Raw genomic sequence first — 20,456 nt, 5'->3', positions numbered from 1 at the left:
CAGCACCTGCACCTCGTGGAGAAACAGATGAGGCAGGACAACAGGAAGGGCCAGGACTGGAGTTATACAAGTGGACACTGACAACACGGGCCTCTGACATGGTCTTCCACTGCTCTGACTGACTCATCTACTCATCTGGCAGCCAGAAGGACCTGAAATACAACCACGGAAACTGGGTAGGTTCTTAGTGATGGGGCTGGGCATCAGGCCTGGCCAAGTGCTAGAAAAAATGATGGCTTCTACTTGAGGACTACATGCCCATGTAGAATAATCTAACAAATAGTAGAAAAGTGGAATATAATCAATAGGGAGACATTGCCTAGCTTTTACATAAAGATGGTTCAAGAATGGTTTAAAAGGGTCCATTGCAGCAAAGAAAGGAGTAAACTAAAGGATAAATCAAGTAACCTTTATCTTCCCATGAAGCACTAATATAGGCCCTGTGGTCCTGGCAAGGACTGAGCATTCTTGACAAATCAGTTAGGGCAACCCCACAAATGCAAACAGGAAGAAGTAGAAAATAAGCCGGGCGGTAGTGGTGTGTGCCTTTAATTCCAGGACTTGGGAGCAGAGACAGGTGGTCAAGGCTAGCCCGGTCAACAAGGCAAGTCCAAGACAGTCAAGGCTACACAGAGAAACCCTGTCTCAAAAAACCAAACCAAAACAAAACAAAACAAAAAGAAGTAGAAAATATAACAAAACAAAACAAAACAAAACAAAAAAACAGCAACAAAAGAAATATAAAGATCTAAGAGATAACAGAGTCAGGTAATAAGAAAACAAGAAAAGTTTCCAAAGAAAAATTCGTGATCAGAATTTGTTCCCAATGGAGCCTAACCTAAAGCACAACAGCAGGTGCCAGTGGGGTGAAAGGCTGGTGTAAATACTTAATCAAAAAACAAGAGCCAGAATTGAGAATGGGCTCTGTGATAGGTTGAATAAAAATGACCCCCAAAGGCTCACATATTTGAATGCTTGGTCAGCAGGGAGTAGAACTCTTTGCTAGAATTAGAAGGATAAGGAGGTGTGGCCTTGTTGGAGGAAGCATGTCACTGGCTTTGAGGTTTCAAAAGCCCATCCCAGGCCCAGTCTCTCTCTCTTTCTCTGTATTCTGATCAGTTTGTGCCTCCAGCACTTGCCTGAAGGCCACCATGCTCCCTGTAATACCAATAATGAATGAAACCTCTGAAATTATAAACAAGCTCCCATTTAAATACTTTCTAATATGAGTTGCCATGGTCATGGTGTCTCTTCACAACAATAGAACACTAACTACGACAGGCCCCTATCTACCAATCCTGAGGCAGTGAGACATTCAAAATTAAGTGAAGATACTACCCAATTTAAGTATCAACAGCAGAAATCACTACAGAAACCAGATTCCTGTAACTTCTACCTCAGAGGAAGAAACATGTTTGGTTGGGTCCATCACTGCACCCCTGTGGCACCAACAGTGCCTGGAATAAAGAGCCTGAGCAGCCTTGTTCTTACATAAACAGACGAGCATGCTTCAATGAACAAATAGTAAAAACAGCATGTGGAGCAGGGTCATTTAGGGAAACCACATTTTTTAAAAGTCAGCAAGGAACAGGAAGAGAACACAGGATTTAGGCAATAATATTGGCAAGAAAAAGCTAACAACTAGAGTCACAAACTCACCTATGATCACCAAAGCAATAGAAAGAAGCAAGGAAAAATTGAGTATACATGACAGGAGGTAAAAATGACTCAACAGACAACTTTACTTTCCTTGTAGCATTGTTGTGAAGGCTCGTGAACCCTGGAAAAACCCTAAGTACTCCCCTGATAGACTAAAGGAACAAGACAATTTCCAGAGTGAGAAACAATGATCCCCTGCCCAACAACACCTAGAAAGGGGCCCCACCATGGGCTAGGGTAAACAGACAGTAACAGACAACATGGCACATGGTACCAAAAGGCAGGCATGGCAATGAATGGGGAAAAGACAACTATACTTGAGAAAGTAAATCTCAAGACAGCTCATGAGCATATGAAGCAATGATAGCTTGAGACCCTGTGCCCTCTAAACCTAGCACAACACACAAAGCACAGCAGAGGCTCAAAGCCCTGAATAAATGCAGCCTATTGGAACAGAAAGCAAGTTACAGCAAACACATACTGGTAGGAAATACGGGAAAGAGGGAGCCAAGGGCAAACCAGGTTCCTACGGCTAAAACCTGAAAAAGCACAAAGTCCCAGTGACACACTGAGGAGCCTGAGAATGTCTGGATTGTTGTACCTTCTCACTCACTTTGGCCTAGTCTCATCCTTCAGGAGCAGCAAGGGCAGATGAAGCTGTTCAAAGAAGGGAAAGAAGGAGCAAAGTCAAGAAAAGCTTAATGACAAGCTGAACTCTGCAAAGCTGAGATGCTGACAGGACGCAAGCCCCGGAAAAAGTAAATGAGGGCAAAACTGGTGCAATAATAAAGGTGGGGAAGGAGAGAAAGTAAAACAGAGCTCACTGAAACCAAACAAATATTCTTTTACTACTCAGTGACAAACACATAGGTTAGTCAACGAGCAGCATTAAGCTACTTACCATAGTCTTGAGAAAGCCAACAGCTTCCTACTTCATAACATATGCTGAAAAGTTCAATTTGAATCAAATATGTTTAAAATGAAAGAGGAAGAAATGGTGGAGGGAGAAGGGAGGTAGAGAGACAGAATGAGCCAAAATGGTAGAATTACCAAATATTATTCCCCAAAACAAAAACAAGAATAAAATTGTACAAAACTATTGAAATAATACAAAGATCTAGATACTAGGAATACACATCAAACTGGGGCACTGGTTTGTGAAGGTCTACTGCTCTTGTAAGAACAGTAGAGGTGTGTGGTGTATGGCACTTCAAATGGAGGCTCTTACCACCCCAGCTACTCCCAAGTTCTTATGAGGCCGAATTCCTGCAAAAGCAACACACTCTGAAAGCTGCAGTTGCAGTGCTGAGGAAACTGAGTCTATGTGGAGAAGAGCACAGTCAACTCCATACATGGGGCCTGGAAATAAACAGCAGTGATTCCAGGATCAAGGACTCAGGTAAGGCCAATAGCAAGACTAATTCAAGTTTGCAATACCAGTCAGAGCAAGCTAGAGATTGGCAGACAAGTCAGAAGTTTAACAGAAAAACAAAGGGCTGATACAGGCGATTAGAACTTCTTGGAGGCTGCAATGTAGCTCAGGATAAAGTGCTTGTTAGTATCCACAAGTCCCTAAGTCTGGTCCTTCAGTGTGGTAATGCACTCCTGTCACCCAGCACCCAGGAAGAAGAGGCAAAAGAATGAGAATTTAAGGCAAGTACTCCTCAGTCACACAAGTTCAAGCCCAGCCTGATCCACATGAAACCATGTCTTTAAAAAGCAGGTGTGATGGTTCATCCCTCCAATCCAAGGACTCAGGAAACTAAAGCCAATTTGGCATCATGATAACATGCCTGGAATTAATAGCAGGAGGCTGACGCAGAAAAATTGCTGAAAGGTTGAGCCCAGCTAAGTCTACACAAGTGAGACCTTGCTTAGAAAACCAAAAAGGAAAGAAGAGAGAGGGAAGGGACAGAATAGGAGGATAAAAAGAAAAAGAAATAAAAAGGGAGAAAGAAAAGGAGAGAAAGAGAGTATCAACTTTATCCTGCTGGTCTGGAAGTCAATGGGTACATAAAGTTATAAACATGACCATAATCATGGAGGGAAGAAGGAAAATGCCACAAGGAGCCACTTGTCACTTCAGGAACACGACATCTCACGAATGCAGAAGGAAAGCCCAGTGCAGGGCAGGAAACCACCTGAACTCGGAAACCACTCCCCAAGCCTCAGAAGCACCTACGAAGAGTGGCAGCCTCCTTCCAAACAACCAAAACCAAACCTGTGACCAGTCACATGACAGCCACTAAGACATGCTGACCAAGGTAATTACTACAAAATCAGTCTGGAGAGAGGGGAGTAGGGAGGGACAGAGAGAGGGAGAGAGGGAGAAAAGTGGCACCTCCAACTTCAAAAGGAAGAAAAGGGAAGCAAAGAAGAAAATATGCTGTCAACAAAAGTCACAAGACTTGCAAAGAACCAAGAGAATAAACTAGACAGAGAAAGGAATGTTATTTAACAAAAGGTATCTCTGGAGGATCTAGGTTTATAAGTTATCCAATAGGGTATCAAACCAACTATTATAAATTTAAGTAGAGTGACAATGACATAATATCAAGAGAGATAAACTTTTTAAAAATGAATTAGATGGAACTTCTAGGTTGAAAAATAAAATAACTGAAATGAATTCACTAAAGAAGCTTAATATAGACAAAATTTAATAAATCTGAAAATGTACCAGCCAAATTATCTAACCTGAAGAAGAAAACTGAAGAAAAATAATTTCATTCCAAAACTGAGGCCTGGCTTGGCATGGTGGTGCATGCCTTTAATCTCAGCACACTCGGGAGGCAGAGGCAGGCAGATCGCTCTGAGTTTGAGGCCAGCCTGGTCTACAAAGTGAGTCCAGGATAGCCAAGGATACACAGAGAAACCCTATCTCAAAAAAAACAAAAACAAAAGCAAAAAACACCAAAACTGAGGCCCCCAGGTATTACAAAAGCCAATTCTTACTCTTTTAGCTTCACACAAACCAGCACAGACCGGCTTGTGTTGATTCCACTGGCTCCAGGAGTCTCCTGGATAGTAGTAAAGTCTCTTTCAAGTGCTCTTGGACTGTGGGGTATTTAAGTACAGACACCCCACCTGTTACATAGGAGAAGGTTCATTCTATCCCCACAGGACAAGAATATAACAGAGGCATCCCCACATACCATGTGGAAATAAAGGAATATGATAAATAACTAGGAGCCAATAAGAAAACTTAATTCTGGGTGGTGGTGGTGCACAGCTTTAATCCCAGCACTTGGGAGGTAGAGGCAGGTGGATCTGTGTGAGTTTGAGGCTAGCCTGGTCCACAAAGTGAGTTCCAGGACAGCAAAGACTGCACAGAGAAACCCTGTCTTGAAACAAACAAACAAAAAAGACACATATTACTGAAACTGATTCTAGAAGAAATGGTAAATCTAGGTATATAAAAAGAAACTGCATTGATAATTTAAAATCTACTAAAGAAAAGCAAATGGCTTTATTGGTGAAGTCTATCAAATACTGAAAGAAAAAAATAACGGGCACCTTTTAAACTTTCAGAAAAAATGTTAAATATCATTCTGTGCAGTCAATACCAAAGCCAAACATAAATATCAATTAAAAATCAATTAAAAATCAATTAAAAATCAAATTTAAGCCGGGCGTGGTGGCGCACACCTTTAATCCCAGCACTCGGGAGGCAGAGGCAGGCGGATCGCTGTGAGTTCGAGGCCAGCCTGGTCTACAAAGTGAGTCCAGGATGGCCAAGGCTACACAGAGAAACCCTGTCTTGAAAAAAAAAAATCAAATTTAAAACATATAAAATAGTTGTTTAAATAACAATTTAAAAATAGAATTTTAAAACTTTGTTCTCAGGTCAGTACTGTGAATTTATTTTTCTGTAGGAATTTGCCAATTTTATCTAAAGTCTGTTTGAGGGCAGAATGTTATCCAAGATACTCTCGAGCCATCTGGCTTTTTGCTGTGGTGAGGACTGAAGTTCAGGGTTTGTGTGTGTCACAGAAGTACCACTTGAAAAGATAAAAAAGTTGTTTTTCAACCCTGGCCACTCAGTACCTTCCGAGCTGGCATCAGGGCTGTTCTAAAACCACACCCTCATACCTGTCACAAGCACCTAACAACATGTGGTGTACCAAACTGAGCTCTTGCCCCCTCAAAGATAAAATAACCAGTAACCAATAATTTTAAAGGTCAACTAACCAATCATGTTTGTACTAAGTTCTGCTTCTGTAAGACTATAAAAGACCCAAGCCTTGCTTATTTGGGGTCTCCAGCTCAATAGAGCTTGGCAGACCCCATTGCGATGGATCAATAAAGTGTCTCTTGCTGATTGCATTGGACTGGACTCGTGTCTCATTGGGCTCCAGGAAGTAAGACCTTGCTCCCCCTAAGCCTTACACACTGAGCTACATTCCCAGCTGCCTTGAATATGAAAATACCTTTAAGAACTCTGTGGGGTTTTTTCCTTTTTTTTTTTTTTTATTAATTCATTCATATTACATCTCAATAGTTATCCCATCCCTTGTATCCTCCCATTCCTCCCTCCTCCCTGTTTTCCCCCTACTCCCCTCCCCTATGACTGTGACTGAGGGGGACCTCCTCCCCCTGTATATGCTCACAGGGTATCAAGTCTCTTCTTGGTAGCCTGCTATCCTTCCTCTGAGTGCCACCAGGTCTCCCCATTCAGGGGACGTGGTCAAATATGGGGCACCAAAGAAGAACTCCATGTTTTCTAAAGAGATAGAAACTTGCATCTTTGTGTTGTCCAGTATAACAGCCACTCATCTTGTCTTTTGAACATTTGTATGTTTGTTTTCATAAGATTTTTTGGCAGGATTTAGGATTCTAGACTATCAACTAGATTCAGAGGTTAAGATGTCATTCCCTTGTCTTATAAACTCCATGGTTTCTGTCAAGAAGTCAGCTTTTAGTCTCTTTCCTTTTTGAAAATATATTGTTCCCCATCCCTGGCACTTTGGAAACATTTTATCTTTGGTATTCTGCAGACTTACCATCATAGTCAAGGAATGAATTTCTTTTCATTCTACTTGGGGAGTCAATAAAGTTTCTTGAATCTGCTTGATAATTTCATCAGTTTGAGAAAGGTTTTTATCATTCTTTTTTTCAAACATTACTTCTGCCCATTTCAACCCTATCTAGGATTCCAATTATAAACTTGATTTCCTCGATATTTCTATGACTCTCTCAAGCTCTTTGGTATTTTCTATCCTCTTTCCTCTGACTTTTACCACTTCACTAATTCTCCATTCAGCTCTATCTAATCTTCTAATAAACCCATTATTAATATCCTAATTTCAATTACTTTTTCAGGACCTGCATTTTCACTTAACTTGTTTTTATGTTTTGTTTATTTCATAGAAGGGATGAGAATGTGCCATGGCACCACAGGGATGTCAGAGGACAGTTCACAGCAATCAGGTCTCTCCTTCAACTATGTGGGTTTTGACGATCAAACCCAGGTTATTGGGTTTGACAGCAACCATCTTTATTCACTGAACAATCTTACCTGCCTCACTTTTTGAATTTTAACTTTTCTACTAAAAATGTTGACCCTTGCCTTTATCTCTTTAAATAAGGTAACTACAGATACTCTAAAGTCAGTTCCCAAAAACTGCAATATCAGAAGTCCCTGTGGTTACAGTAAATTCTGTCACTTCTACTTCATTTTGTTCATGTTACTTGACCATGTTCTAAATAAGACATAGTGACAAAATATTTGCACAAGAACTGGGTGCCTATCACAAAGATATCATATTCCAAAAAGGACTTTAATTTGTTTCAACCAAGCATATAAGAAAAAGAAAATGAATTATAACTGTACTCATGATAAAACTGTAGTCCTGTGGGGGGGCACTATACTTATGTACAAATCACCTACCCTATGACCCTTCAGGGCCTCCATCTCAAAGAAGACTGGCTCAGCAGATCACCCACATACCACATTAGCTACTAACCTCAGGTCCTCTAAGAGGCTACCAAATGCACTGCTCGGCTTTTCAGCTGATCTTTAAAAAAATCAGCAAATATTCACTAGAGTAAAACAGTCCAAAATAATAGTCATATTTTCTTGTTTTTATAGTTTCCTAGGTTAACCTCTCATATCACTTCTCAAATGTCCTTTGAGGAGATATAGGGAGTAGGAAGCCTGGCTTTTCTAGTTGATGTGTAAAGGAAGATTTGACTCCCACTATTTTCTACACCAAAACTGAAAATACAAGCATCAGATGCTTAATTTTCATTCTCAGTATCTTGATTCCCAGTTCCTCCTATATAGACTCACTCTTCTGCCAGGACTTCTCCATACCTGTGTTATCCTTGCTTTTCTGTATCACAGGCAAAAATCCTCCTGCAAATTTAAGCCTAATCTTCTGTGTATTCATCTTCATCCTCTGTCTACTCTAGAATGTTACCACACCTACCTCTCTCTTCATAGCTGCCTTTCTAACAGCTGTCAATTAAAACTCAGGGCCTGGGCCTGCTCCCTTATGCCCACTTCAAGCTACTATGTCATTTCTCTCATTCTCATCCCGGACAAAGTGTAACAATGTGGTCTCTCACCACCTCTACTTCTCCTTCACATATTGTTTTACTCCCTGTTTGAACATGATTGTGTTTTCCTCATATCACTATTGGGGTACACTGTGTGAAGGGGTGTCTCTGTGTATTCAATTGTTGACTGCTAGACCAGCAGAGAGCTATGTACTAGCAGGGTCTTGGTATTGTTATTTCTATGACCCATCATCAGAGTTATACATTTTGTAAATATCCTTCCTTCCTCACTTACCTATTGGTTGCAATAATGAGCTGACACTGGGCCAGAAGTTGAGGGCGGAAATTCCCAGAGAGGGATGCTGGGAGAAGAAAGCAAATGGGAGCTTCACAGGCAAACACTGAGGTGAATGGATGGACCAGAGCAGGTACAGAGGCAGAGCTAGCCATGTGGCAGGATATAGTGCTAGGATTACTTGGGTTAAGCTAGACAGCTGGCTGGGAGACTACTCCAGTTAAAAGGCCTAAACTTTAAAATATTAAAAAGCTTTTCTGTCATTATTTATACCACTGGAAGGTCCGAAAGTCCCATAATACATCAATATAACAAAATGAAGGTTTTAGAATTACCAGAAGAAAATCCTCATTACTGAAATACTAACAGACTCAAGACTTTATTTTAGTCTTAGGTTGGTTTGGAATGCTTTCTATTATTGGTTTTGTTTCTGGGTTGTGGTTGTTGTTGTTGTTGTGTGAATGCTGGTCACCCTTTGATTATAAGTGCCTCACCCTTGGCCTCCAATGTACATTAGTCTCCTGACTCTCCAACTCTCAGGGCTTCTATGGGTCCTTTTCCTTCATTTACCTCTTAGGTTCTACCACACACGAGCTTCTGTTCTGACAACTGTCTCACTTCTCTTAGACAGTTAAATCTCCATCTCTAACCCTGCTGTCCAAAGCTCTTTAACTTTCCAACTTCCTGCTGAGTAATACTGGCAAGCACTCAGTACACAGCATGCTTCTAATTCGATTTAGTATTCTCCTCAAACTAAATTTTCCACCTGTGTACTGCATCCAGATTAATGACATCATTACCATCCCTCAGCAGCAAACAGTAGTTACCTCATTGTTTCCCTCCATTAATACCCTATTACCAAATTCTGTCTATTCTAATTTACAATGGTCATATAGATTCGCTCCTGTCCAGCTTGATTTTAGCTGTCTGAATTGAGGTTATCGCAATGATGTGGCATAAAGATGACAGAAGTTTCCTAACAGATCTCTCAACCACTAACCTCTTCTTCAACAACTCATGTTTTGTTTTGATTGGTTGGTTGGTTTTTGGTTTTTAGAGATAGGGTTTTTCTGTGTAGCACTAGCTACCCTAGAACTCACTCTGTAGACCAGGTTGACCTCGAACTCAAAGTGATTGACCTGCCACTGCCTCCTAAGTACTGGGATTAAAGGTGAGTACCACCACCACCCAGCTAACAACTCAAGTTTTAACTAAAACATAAAAGCTATTTTGAGGACAGGTCTTTCTAGATCTTCAGGCTTCCTCACTGGCTGTCACTCTGTAACCTAGCATACCATTCCAGTCTCATCTCTAAGAGAATTTCAATATCACACCAGGTGAACTCTTGATCAAAGAGCTCAATCACACTTGACATCAAAGCCAGAAAGTGACTTTAAATTGTTAGGTTACAAGTACAAACTCTAGAGATTGGGGGGCAGAAACAACTCCCCATAAGTTCTAAAGAATAAACAAAGTGACAGACTGGCTGGCAGCAGCAATCTGTTGAAGCATCTGGTACTGCAATGGCACTCCAGAAGACAGGACAACTGAAGAAAGGGTCTTCTAATTCCTAAGAACACCATCTAAGCTTCTCCCAACTGTGTGCATGTAGGAAAAACAAGGACTGGAAAATGTGAGCCATTATTTGAACCACCCTTTATGGAAAATAAGACAGTCTGAAGCTAAAACAGGGGGCTTGGGGTTTTGGACACTAACTACCAATGAAATAAAAAACATTAATCCCTTCAAGAAAAACTGAAAAGAATTCAGATCTACACAAGTATTAACTATATTTAGTGAACAATGGAAGGCAAGTACAGCGGCATGTGCCTATAGTCTCAGCTACTGAGGAGGCTGAGGAAAGAAGAGCTTCAACCCAGAAGTTCACAGCAGCCTGGAAAAAAGAATACATTCTGTCTCTTTAAACAAACAAAAACACCACCATTCAAAAATATCTGACATGAACAGAACCCAGGAAATGTGATCTATTCTAATGGGGGAAAAAAATTACACATTCCAGTCTCTGAGATGTCAGAGCTTATGATTATCAGGCAAGGACTTTAAATCAGCTATGACAATTAAAGATAAGACACCTGAAATGACTAAAAAGGTAAGATATCTCAACAAAAAAAATTAAGATGTGAACTTTATAACTAATTTATATACTGTCGAAGATAAAAGATTAGGTAAGTGAGTGTGATAGAAAAATAGTAAAAGAACAGAAGTATCTGTGAACTTCACTGAAAGAAATCACACAGACTGAAAAACAGAAATAAAACTGAACCACAAATATGCCTAAGCATTATAGACTTGGGGTAACATCAAGAGCTCAAATATAAGGCTAACCGGATACCAAAAGGCAGAGGGGAAATTCCCTCAAAGTTGAATAGTGACTTAAAACAGAGCAGAAGGAGCCAATTGCAGAGCAAAGGGAAAGTGCACACAACATGGGCACATACAAAGCACTTGGGAAAAACACTCTGAATAGCAGATTTACTTTGTTATATCTTCTTCCATGACAGACAAAGACAATGGAAGACCTTTAAAGTCCTGAAACAAAAAAACCATCAACCTTGAATTCTCGATGCAATAAAAATATCCTTCAAGGGGCCGGTCCTGCAGAACCAAAGCTCCAGGATCTCCACATCACAGCAGCAGCAGGAGATCTGAGAGGGTATCTTGAGAATCTAATACTGATAGTAACAGAAGCCAGAGGCCTCGAACCAGACCAATGGCTCACTGCAATGAACATCTGCAAGGAACACTGTTTGGGTAAAAGGGTGACACACCACAGCTTCCATAGGGGGGATGGTTGGTTGTTTTCTTTTAGGGGAGACTGCAAGGGCAGAGGGTGAATATGGAGGGACAGAGAGAGATGAGTGGGACTGGGCTGCATAATATGAAATTCACAAAGAATCAATAAAAAGTTTTTTAAAAATCCTTCAAGAGAGCCGGGCGTGGTGGCGCACACCTTTAATCCCAGCACTCGGGAGGCAGAGGCAGGCGGATCGCTGTGAGTTCGAGGCCAGCCTGGTCTACAAAGTGAGTCCAGGATGGCCAAGGCTACACAGAGAAACCCTGTCTCGAAAAACCAAAAAAAAAAAAAAAAAAAAAAAAAAAAAAAATCCTTCAAGAATGATGGCAAACTAGAAAACACTTAAGATAAAGGAGAAAGTCCATGCCCAGCAGTAACTACTCCAAAAAAATCACCAGGAGCAACAGGAGCTCACAGAAGTTACACTGAGCCTTAAAGAAGGGATATAATCACTGGAACTCTTGTGTATGTAAATTAAACCTTAATAAAACAGTAAACATTTAAGGGAAATTATTCAAACTTTCAACTATTCATATACTCATGACTAACAAAGTATGGAGATAGAATAAAGACAACTCAAATGTGAAGACTTCAAAGACCTCACATTCTTACAAAGCACAAGGATAATTCTACCACGATGAGACAGTTAACTAAAACTGATGGTGATCTGGGATTCAGTGCTGAGGATCCAGAACAAAAGAAGTAAGAGGAATTTTCTATGAGAAAAGAGATCTTAGCACAGCAACAATGCATTGGCATAAGGACAGCCTCTGCTTGAAGGCAACAGTTTATATTACAATAGTACCAAGAGAAAGACTTTTGGCACTAATGTCTGCTACCTAAGTGGCCACTCCCTTTCTAAACCAAAGAAGAATGCCTGAGTTGGCTTGGGTTGCTTCCTGTTTTGGGCATAACATGACCATAACTCAAACACACATAAACAGACATCCATACACAAGCATGTGTGCACATGTACACACATACAAATAAATATAATAAAATTAAAAATCAAAGTATACTACAAAGCTGTAGTAATCAAAGCAGTATGGCTCTGTCATGGAAACAATCAGGTTGTTGAAAAGAATAGAGAAGCTCAGAAACAAATACACACATTTATAACCAATGATCTTCAACAAAAATGCCAAGAAGACGCAATAGAAAAAGTACAGTCTCTAACAAATAGTACTAGGAAAATCAGAACCCTGTGCACATAATCACAGACAGCCAGGTCTTTTATTAAATGCCATCAAACAGCCAGTGCCAGCCTACACTGCCCCTTTAAGGCACGCTCTACCCTCAACCTGAAGACATTCTGATGGAGAGCCAATCCTGTGCATGAGGCACAGGAAAGTGTGCGGCTTGCTCCTCCCTGCTTCATACTGCCTCCCCTCCCCGCACAAAGCAGGGACTCTGCTGCAGCACGCCCTTTATATGTACCAGGCATATGGAGCAAGGGGAAGCAAGCTGCAGGTAAGTACCCAGCTTATAAGACAACCCCAGACTTTGGCATCGATTTTTCAGAGTTAAAAAGTTGTCTTATAGGCCAAAATATACATGTGGTATAGATGCAATCCAATGCTACGGGACAAGGGGGGTTGGTGTCATGATCACAAGGATGAGCTCAGAGGACATTGTGCTTAGTAAAACTGCACAGAAAGACAAATTTCACATTATCTCATTTATACAAGGAAAGGCAAAATGGTTGAACTCCTAAAAGTAGCAAGTCAATAGTCTTGGTCACCGGAGAGTAAAGGAGTAGAAGGTACAGAGGAGATACTGGTCAGAGGATACAAGATTTCAGGTAAAGGTATAAATTCAAAAGATCTGTTGTATGCTAATCACATATTGTCTATTTGAAAACTGCCGATATTTAAACAATCTCAGCACAAGAAAATAGGCATGTGCGTTAATACAGAGCTAATTTAGTAATACCACATGGATGCATATATAAAAATGTCATATTAAATATCATAAATTAGCATTTTTTATTTGTCAATTTTTAAAAGTAGATCCCTAGAGGCAGCAGAGAGAGGTCAGTGTTTAGATTACATACTGACTCAAGTACTCTTTTCACTGTTTGTTTGCCTGTTTGTTGAGAGAAGGTCTCACTATATAGGCTAGGCTGGCCTGGAACTTGCACCCTTCCTGCCTGTCACCAGAATGCTAACATTACAAGTATGCACTATCCTGCCCAGCTTCAAGAAGCTTTTGAGCACAACCTTTAACTTAACTCAGAGGCTGAAAACAAAAAAGAAGTATGCATAAAAGCTAAATGCCAGTTACAAGATTTGTTTTTCACAGAGAAATAAATTGGCAATTCTAAGATAGTCTCTATGTTCTAAGATTGAACAAGTGGGTAAAAATTTGTGGATAGTAAAAATCAGGTTTGTCAATGTTGAAGAAAAATTACAAATATAGAAATTATAATAGAATTAGATATAGTATAACTCAGTTGTTTAAAATAGTTTAAAAATAGAAACATGTCAATAAAAACATAAATACATACAAATATGCATGCAGATATTCTTCTATTGCCTACCTCTGTGGAATTAATTACTTTTCTGTTGCTATAATAAGATACCATAAGTAAGGCAACGTATAAAAGAAAGATTTTTACTGGGTTCATAGTTTTATAAAGGCAGAGTGAAAGCCTGTTGACAGTAGGATAGAGCAACAGCTGTGATCTCACAGCTTGATCCACAAGATAAAGACAGAGCATCCTCAAAATGGCACAAGTCTTTTGAAACCTCAAAGCCTGCCACCAGTGACATAGTTCTAAGCCTTCCCAAACAGTTCTACCAATGGGAGGACCAAAAGTATGAGCCTATGAGAGGCATTCTCATCCAAACCATCGCATCTATGTATTGAGAGCCTAGAATCAGTGATGACCCAGCAGCAATGACTTTAGCTAATACCCATATCTAACAACCATTTACCACTAACAGGAACCAGAGTTCCTTAGAGAAAAGGCCAATTCTAAGACTGGAGCCAGGAAATACAAACATGATGGACTGGGGCTGGGAGTACTGCTATATTTTAGTTGGTACAAAGTTCTTGGTTTCTATCCCCAGTATCACAGAAATTAGGCTTGGTGGCACACATGTAAACCCAGCAATCAGGAGGTAGATGGAAACAACAGGATCAGAAATTCAAGGTCATCCTCAGCTACATAGTAACCCTGAGGCAAGCCTTGGATATATGATACCCTGTCTCTTTAAAAAGAATTAATTAAAAATATATACATACATACAAAAAATGGAAAAGGAAAGAACAAAGGAGGGAAGGAAGGAACGCACATACAAATTAGAGCCCAGAAGAGGGGCTTGCAAAGACAGGCATGATGAACCACACTTGCAACCCCATCAGTTGGGAGGCTGAGATTAGGAGGACCATGAGTTTGAGAACAGCTTAAATTGGATAACAAGACCTTGTCTCAAAATAACAACAGCATTAATAGTTAGCAAACTATGGCCCATGGGCTAAATATAGTCATCCTCTTATTTTGTGAATAAACCTTTATTATAACGGAGACCACTCACTGTCTTAAAAACTGTCTGTGGCTGCTTTCCTGACACAAAGCTCAACAAAAATATTTGCTATCTGGCCACTTACAAAAAGTGTCTACCAAGAACTGGCCTAGAGTAAGAAAATACTCAACAAATGATAGGGACATATCAAAAGTTCACAGAAGCCAGATGTAACTGGCCAAATACATGATATTGTAAGTACCAAAATACTTAAATGATAACAGATAACTCATTAAATAAGAATCCATGAGTTTATACTGACAAAAAAATTAGTAAACAATAAAAGGGGCAAGACTTTCCTGATAGCAGAATCCAATTAACAAATGCAGGAAGGAATGAGAATTGAAAATTTACCACTGGCAATTATAACAACTCATGTTCCTCAGTCAGTGCTAAAGGTGATGTTGGAAGATTAAGGAGAAAAAGAAAACTAAATGGTCTCAAAATGCCTGGAGATGCTGGGCAGGTCCAAGGAGAAAATCAGATTTGGGTTATGGGGAACTCTGGCAGCCCCACTCTAAGCAAATGGTCAAAATGAACACCCACAAAATCAGCAGCAGCTGCCTCCTGGGCCGATGCACTGGGAAACAGGTCACTTTGGAAGCATCAGCAGAATCCAGATGGATAGGCTTGCTACAAACTAACTGTTAATGGTTTTCAACAGTGTTTAGCTCTCAGGAGGCTCAGACAGGAGGATCGTCTGCTTCAAGTTTCAGGCCAGCAGGGGACTATGCAGTAAGTTCAAGGCTATCATGAGCATGAGCAGGAGAATGTAAGAACTAAAGATTATTCATGGTCTTCAATGTGTCAGTCCTGATTTCCTGATTTGGGTTAATTACGCAATGGTTATCAAAAAAAAAAAAATGATGGCTTTAAGTTTCTGTTATTGACTCTCAAGCAGCTAAAATACGGGAGATGTGAGACAAGAGGGATATCAAAGAGAATGTGGTAAAATATTAGCAGGGGAAATGTGATTTGAAAAAAAAGAATACAGAGTAATTCTTAGTACCATTCTTGAGTATGTTCAAGCTTGTACATGTGTCTTCATGTGAAAGCCAGAAGACAACCTCTAGAGAAATGTTAATTCAGATCATGGATGTTCTGGCAAGAGATCACATCCAAAGACCTTCTAGGTCTGTGTGATCTGGCTGGAATACAAACATGCCTTTAATCCAGGAGACAGAGGCAGACAGACCTGAGTTCAAGGCCAGTTTAGTATAGAGTTCTCAGAACTCTAACTCAGGCCCTTGTGATTATAAACACTTTACTGAACCATCTTCCCCTTCGTGCCATTCTCTTTTTTCTGCTTCATATACACATGAGTGCATGGGCTGGCAGTTTCTGTTACAATCATGTCACACAAAGTGTGTGAAGGTCAAAGGATAACTTATGGAGTCCTTCTACCATATGGGTCCCAGGGATTGAGTTCAGATCATCAGGCTTAATAGAAAGTGTCTTTGCCACTGAGCCATCTCACCAGTCCCTACTCTTACATCTTTCCTGTAGGTACACAGTATTTACTTACTTGCTTTTCAGTGCTGAACAGCAAACCTAGGACCACTATACACTATATGCCCTTGTAATTCTACATTTTTCAATCTTTTTAATTGTATTTTATATGTGTGGGTGCTTTGCCTACATGTAGGTCTGTGCAGATTCCCTGGAACTAAAGTCACAGGTAGTTGTGAATCACAATGTGGGTGCTAGGCATCGAGCCAGGTTCTCTGGAAGAACAGCAGCTGCTCTTTACTGCTGAGCCCTATGATCAGTCCTTCTGTGACATTTTAGTCATATCTGCTTTAGTGAATTAACATTTTCCTCATTCTAAACAATATTCCTAACAACTGACAATATAACAATTTTAAGCACCTCTGCATGAATGAATACATGATGCATTCATTTAAACTATTCAGATAATCAATTAAAGGATGTGGACTACAAGATCATTCTATCCTGTTTCACATAAACCAAAAACAGATTTATTAACTGTAAGTCCAAATAAAAGTGATCTCAAATGAGAGTTATGTCAATGAAACACAGCCTCTTAAATGGGTCAGAAATTACTTTACTCATTTATATTTTGCAAAATATTTTGAGGAATTAAAAGATTAAATGTCCTGAAAGGGACAACAACTCAGCACTTCTGCTAACACAGCTGTTTGCTAAAGATCTTGAGAAAAGCAAGGCTCTAGGATAGACATCAGTTGTAGGAAAACACAGCACTTACAAAATTAGGTTTTGGAATCATACATTATTAATGTTGAGTTTATAGACATTCATTACTACATGGTATGCCTTCTTCTGGCCCTGAACAGAGAGCAATAAGCATGACCAACCACATCCCTGTTTTCATGGTCCTTACACAGTCTAGAATGATGATGCACTGAGCACATGACCAGTGAACACAATGTGGAAAGAGAACACTACCTTTATCTGTGCTGATTAAGAAACACCTCTTTTCTTTTGAGAAACTTATCTCGAGCTAAGTCCACTATGTGAGTATCTCAGAGCACAGCCTTCTAGGCAGAAGGCATGAGACCAAAGGAGGAACACTCCCTGCATGTTCAAAGAACTTAAAAACTCATTAATATCCTTTCTATAGTAGATAGCAACAAAAGGTAGGCAACTTTGTATTAAGTACAGCAACAGTATAGTGTACATATAGAAAATACTCATATTGCTGGATGAGCGAGACAAAGAGACAGAAAGAGTGTGTAAATGATGCCAGGGATTTTTGTAGTATGTCAGCAAATGGAAGATAAATTTTTTAAATGAATAAGGCAAATGTACCCCAAATATTGACTTTTGAGTATTTATAATGGGGGTCGGGGTAAATACACTGCTCTCTTTTTACTTCTATGTATGAGATTTTGTAAAAAAAAAAAAAAAAATTAAACTGCATTTAACTATATCTTACAGCTAACAATGCCTCTTCTTTCTCTTATTTTACTGCCCCAGCCCAGCCCTATCTTGTTTTGGAAATTAGAAACGAAAACTTTAAGGGTTTGGCCTACACTGGGCAGATCCTATACTCTATTACAGAGAGTTAACATACCTAAGGCAAGGTTGAAACCCAAAGAATATGCTCATAAGGTCACAAAATAAATTGTCACACACTGATCAAGTCATTCCTCCTGAGGAAAAACAAAAAAACAGGATTACCAGAACTGTGGCAATTCTTACCCTTTCTTCCTCTTACCCTTAAGTAACTTTTGGCCATGATGTTTTATCACAGCAGTAGAAGCCCTAATAAATATACCACACATATGCAAAAGTTTTTAAATAAGCCTGGTGCACGTCTTTAATCCCAGCACTCCAGAGCAGAGGCAGGTAGATCACTGTGAGTCTGAGGCCAGCATGGTCTACAAAGTGAGTCTAGGACAGACAAGGCTACACAGAGAAACCCTGTGTCGAAAAACTAAAATTAAATTAAATTAAATAAAAACATATTCATGCCAGGCATGGTGGCACATGCTCATAACCCCAGCACTTGGGAGGCTGAGTGAGGAAGACTGCTGTAAATTTGGCAGCCTGGGCTACATAGTAAGTTCCACGACAGCCTAGGCTACAAAGAGCCAGTGTCAAGAAAAAAGGGGGAGGAGGTAGGAAATATTTTGAATGATTATCCATATGTTCACTATCAAAACAACTATTAATTAATAGCTAATAGGTTTCACCTATCCTTAAACAAGCATACACATCTTAAATTATAATAAATTGATTTTTTTTTTAATTCTTTAATCTCCTTTTTAAAACTCTCAATTTTGAGTTACAAAGTCAAAATTCTTTCTATCTGTCTTTGTGGTACTAGACATTTAACTTAAGACCTCCTGGGTGCTTGGCAAGTGCTCTACCACTGAGCTGCATCCCCAGTCCTCTCCACCTCTGTGATTTTTTTTTCTTTACAATGTGTCTCTAATACAGAGTGTCCCAAAGTTGCCCACCACAGCTGGCCTTGAACTGTAATTCTCCTGGCTAGCTTGGGTTATAGGCCTATTCTACCAGGCCCAGACACAATGTCAAAATATCCTACTTAGCAATCAACTCAATAACAACTACTGCTATTAGGCTAAGGGGTGACTGCATCAGTAAAGTGCTTGTTCGGTAAGCACAGAGACCTGAGTTCAATCCCCAGAAACCATACAGAAATGCCAGGTATGGTGAAGCTTATTGATAATCCCAGTGATAGGGAGGAAAGGCAGGAGGATCCCTGGGGCTCACTGGTCAGCCAACTTAGACTAATTGGTAAACTCCAGACCAAGGAGACCCTAACCCCAAGGATAACACATGAAATGGTCATCCAGCTTCTACACACATACATGATTACAAAAGAAAAAAACTACTCACAAAAGAAAAAAACTACTTAAGGCTTTCACTATATAAATCATAAAGTGTATGAAGCAGGACTACCATAGGGACAATCCAAATTTCAGAGTGTTAGAGAAGCAGTTACTTAATGAGAGCTGAAAATAACTCATCTATCAGCCATGTACATCATTTCAATGGTCATCTACATCTATTGAAATGTCATCATCTAGAAAATAATAAGACATAAAGAGGACTGCAAAGCTTGCCTACACGGCCAATTTAACCATGGCAATTTGGGAAAATATGTGACTTTCATAACCTCCAATCTGCTGAACAAAATGACTAAAGCATACGTGAGTTGAAACTAGTTTTCCCTAGATTCATACCATTTCAAATAAAATGTCAGTGTTTGTACAAACATTCTTTACATTTAACAAAGAATATTACTATAAAGCTGGCTTCTGTGGGTTAGTAATTTAACAAAAGTTGGTTTTGTTTAGGTCAGTCATCATTACTTTGTCCTTGGTAAAGTGGTGCTATAACAACATTTAGCGCTCTCAGGGATGGCACTGCAAACATCTAGAATTTACTACCTACACACTCAGCCACATTCTGGCCTACAACATAAAGTCTATATCATGTCTTGGACAGCACTCCTAGAAGAAGTCATACAAAGTCACAAACATGTATCTCAAAATGCCCAGTCAGAAAAAAGCAAATAGTATCATTCAAGAAATATTGGAGAGTTGCCGGTGTGGTGGCACACGCCTTTAATCCCAGAACTTGGGAGGCAGAGGCAGGTGGATGGCTGTGAGTTCGAGGCCGGCCTGGTCTACAAAGTAAGTCCTGGATAGCCAAGGCTACACAGAGAAACCCTGTCTCAAAAAAAAAAAAAAAAGAAGAAAAAGAAAAGAAAAGAAAAAGAAAAATGAAATACAGAGAAATGCAGGACACAAAATTCTAATCAATAAAAGGTCAGACATCTACTATCTAGACTCAGTGAAATGTGGGCAGCTTAATGGTCCCTCGGCCAACTTGCCAGTTCTAGATCTGGTCTGTTCATCTTGTAGTGATGGATCTCAGAGGCCCAGCAAAGGCAACCCTGATTCTAGATCTCAGAGGCCCAGCAAAGGCAACCCTGATTCTAGCCTCCATTTATGTGAAGAAGTTGTTTTCTACATTTGCATCTTTCAGTGTGAGTTTGGAAGATGGTGATCCTATGGTCTGCAGCTTTTCCACATTTCCTATTCGCAAAATCTACCACTCAGATCAAAGAGATTCAACTCTGCAGGGACCTGGGACAGGGACCCGGCACTGGTAAGCCTGCTAACTACTTTCAAGGACTGCTACATGC

At 39.9% G+C, this 20,456-nt stretch overlaps 1 protein-coding gene across 3 annotated transcripts in view; it reads right to left on the bottom strand.

The window, feature by feature from the left end:
- Dis3l2 (DIS3 like 3'-5' exoribonuclease 2) overlaps positions 1–20,456 on the bottom strand; it is a 303,393-nt gene that overhangs the window by 268,365 nt on the left and 14,572 nt on the right. For 2 of the 3 annotated variants that reach the window (XM_051154242.1, XM_051154244.1), the window contains exon 1: positions 17,850–17,945. The exons of the other annotated variant lie outside the window; for it this stretch is intronic. The gene's annotated coding sequence lies outside the window, so the exon portion shown is untranslated. Of the gene's footprint in view, positions 1–17,849; positions 17,946–20,456 lie in introns of those variants that run through there. 3 annotated transcript variants of the gene reach the window in all.

This window comes from Acomys russatus, chromosome 12 (genome assembly GCF_903995435.1).
Source record: "Acomys russatus chromosome 12, mAcoRus1.1, whole genome shotgun sequence".
In the NCBI taxonomy this organism is placed as follows: Eukaryota; Metazoa; Chordata; class Mammalia; order Rodentia; family Muridae; genus Acomys; species Acomys russatus.
Note: the sequence above shows the minus strand (reverse complement) of the source record. Positions and strands in the feature narration are given on the sequence as shown.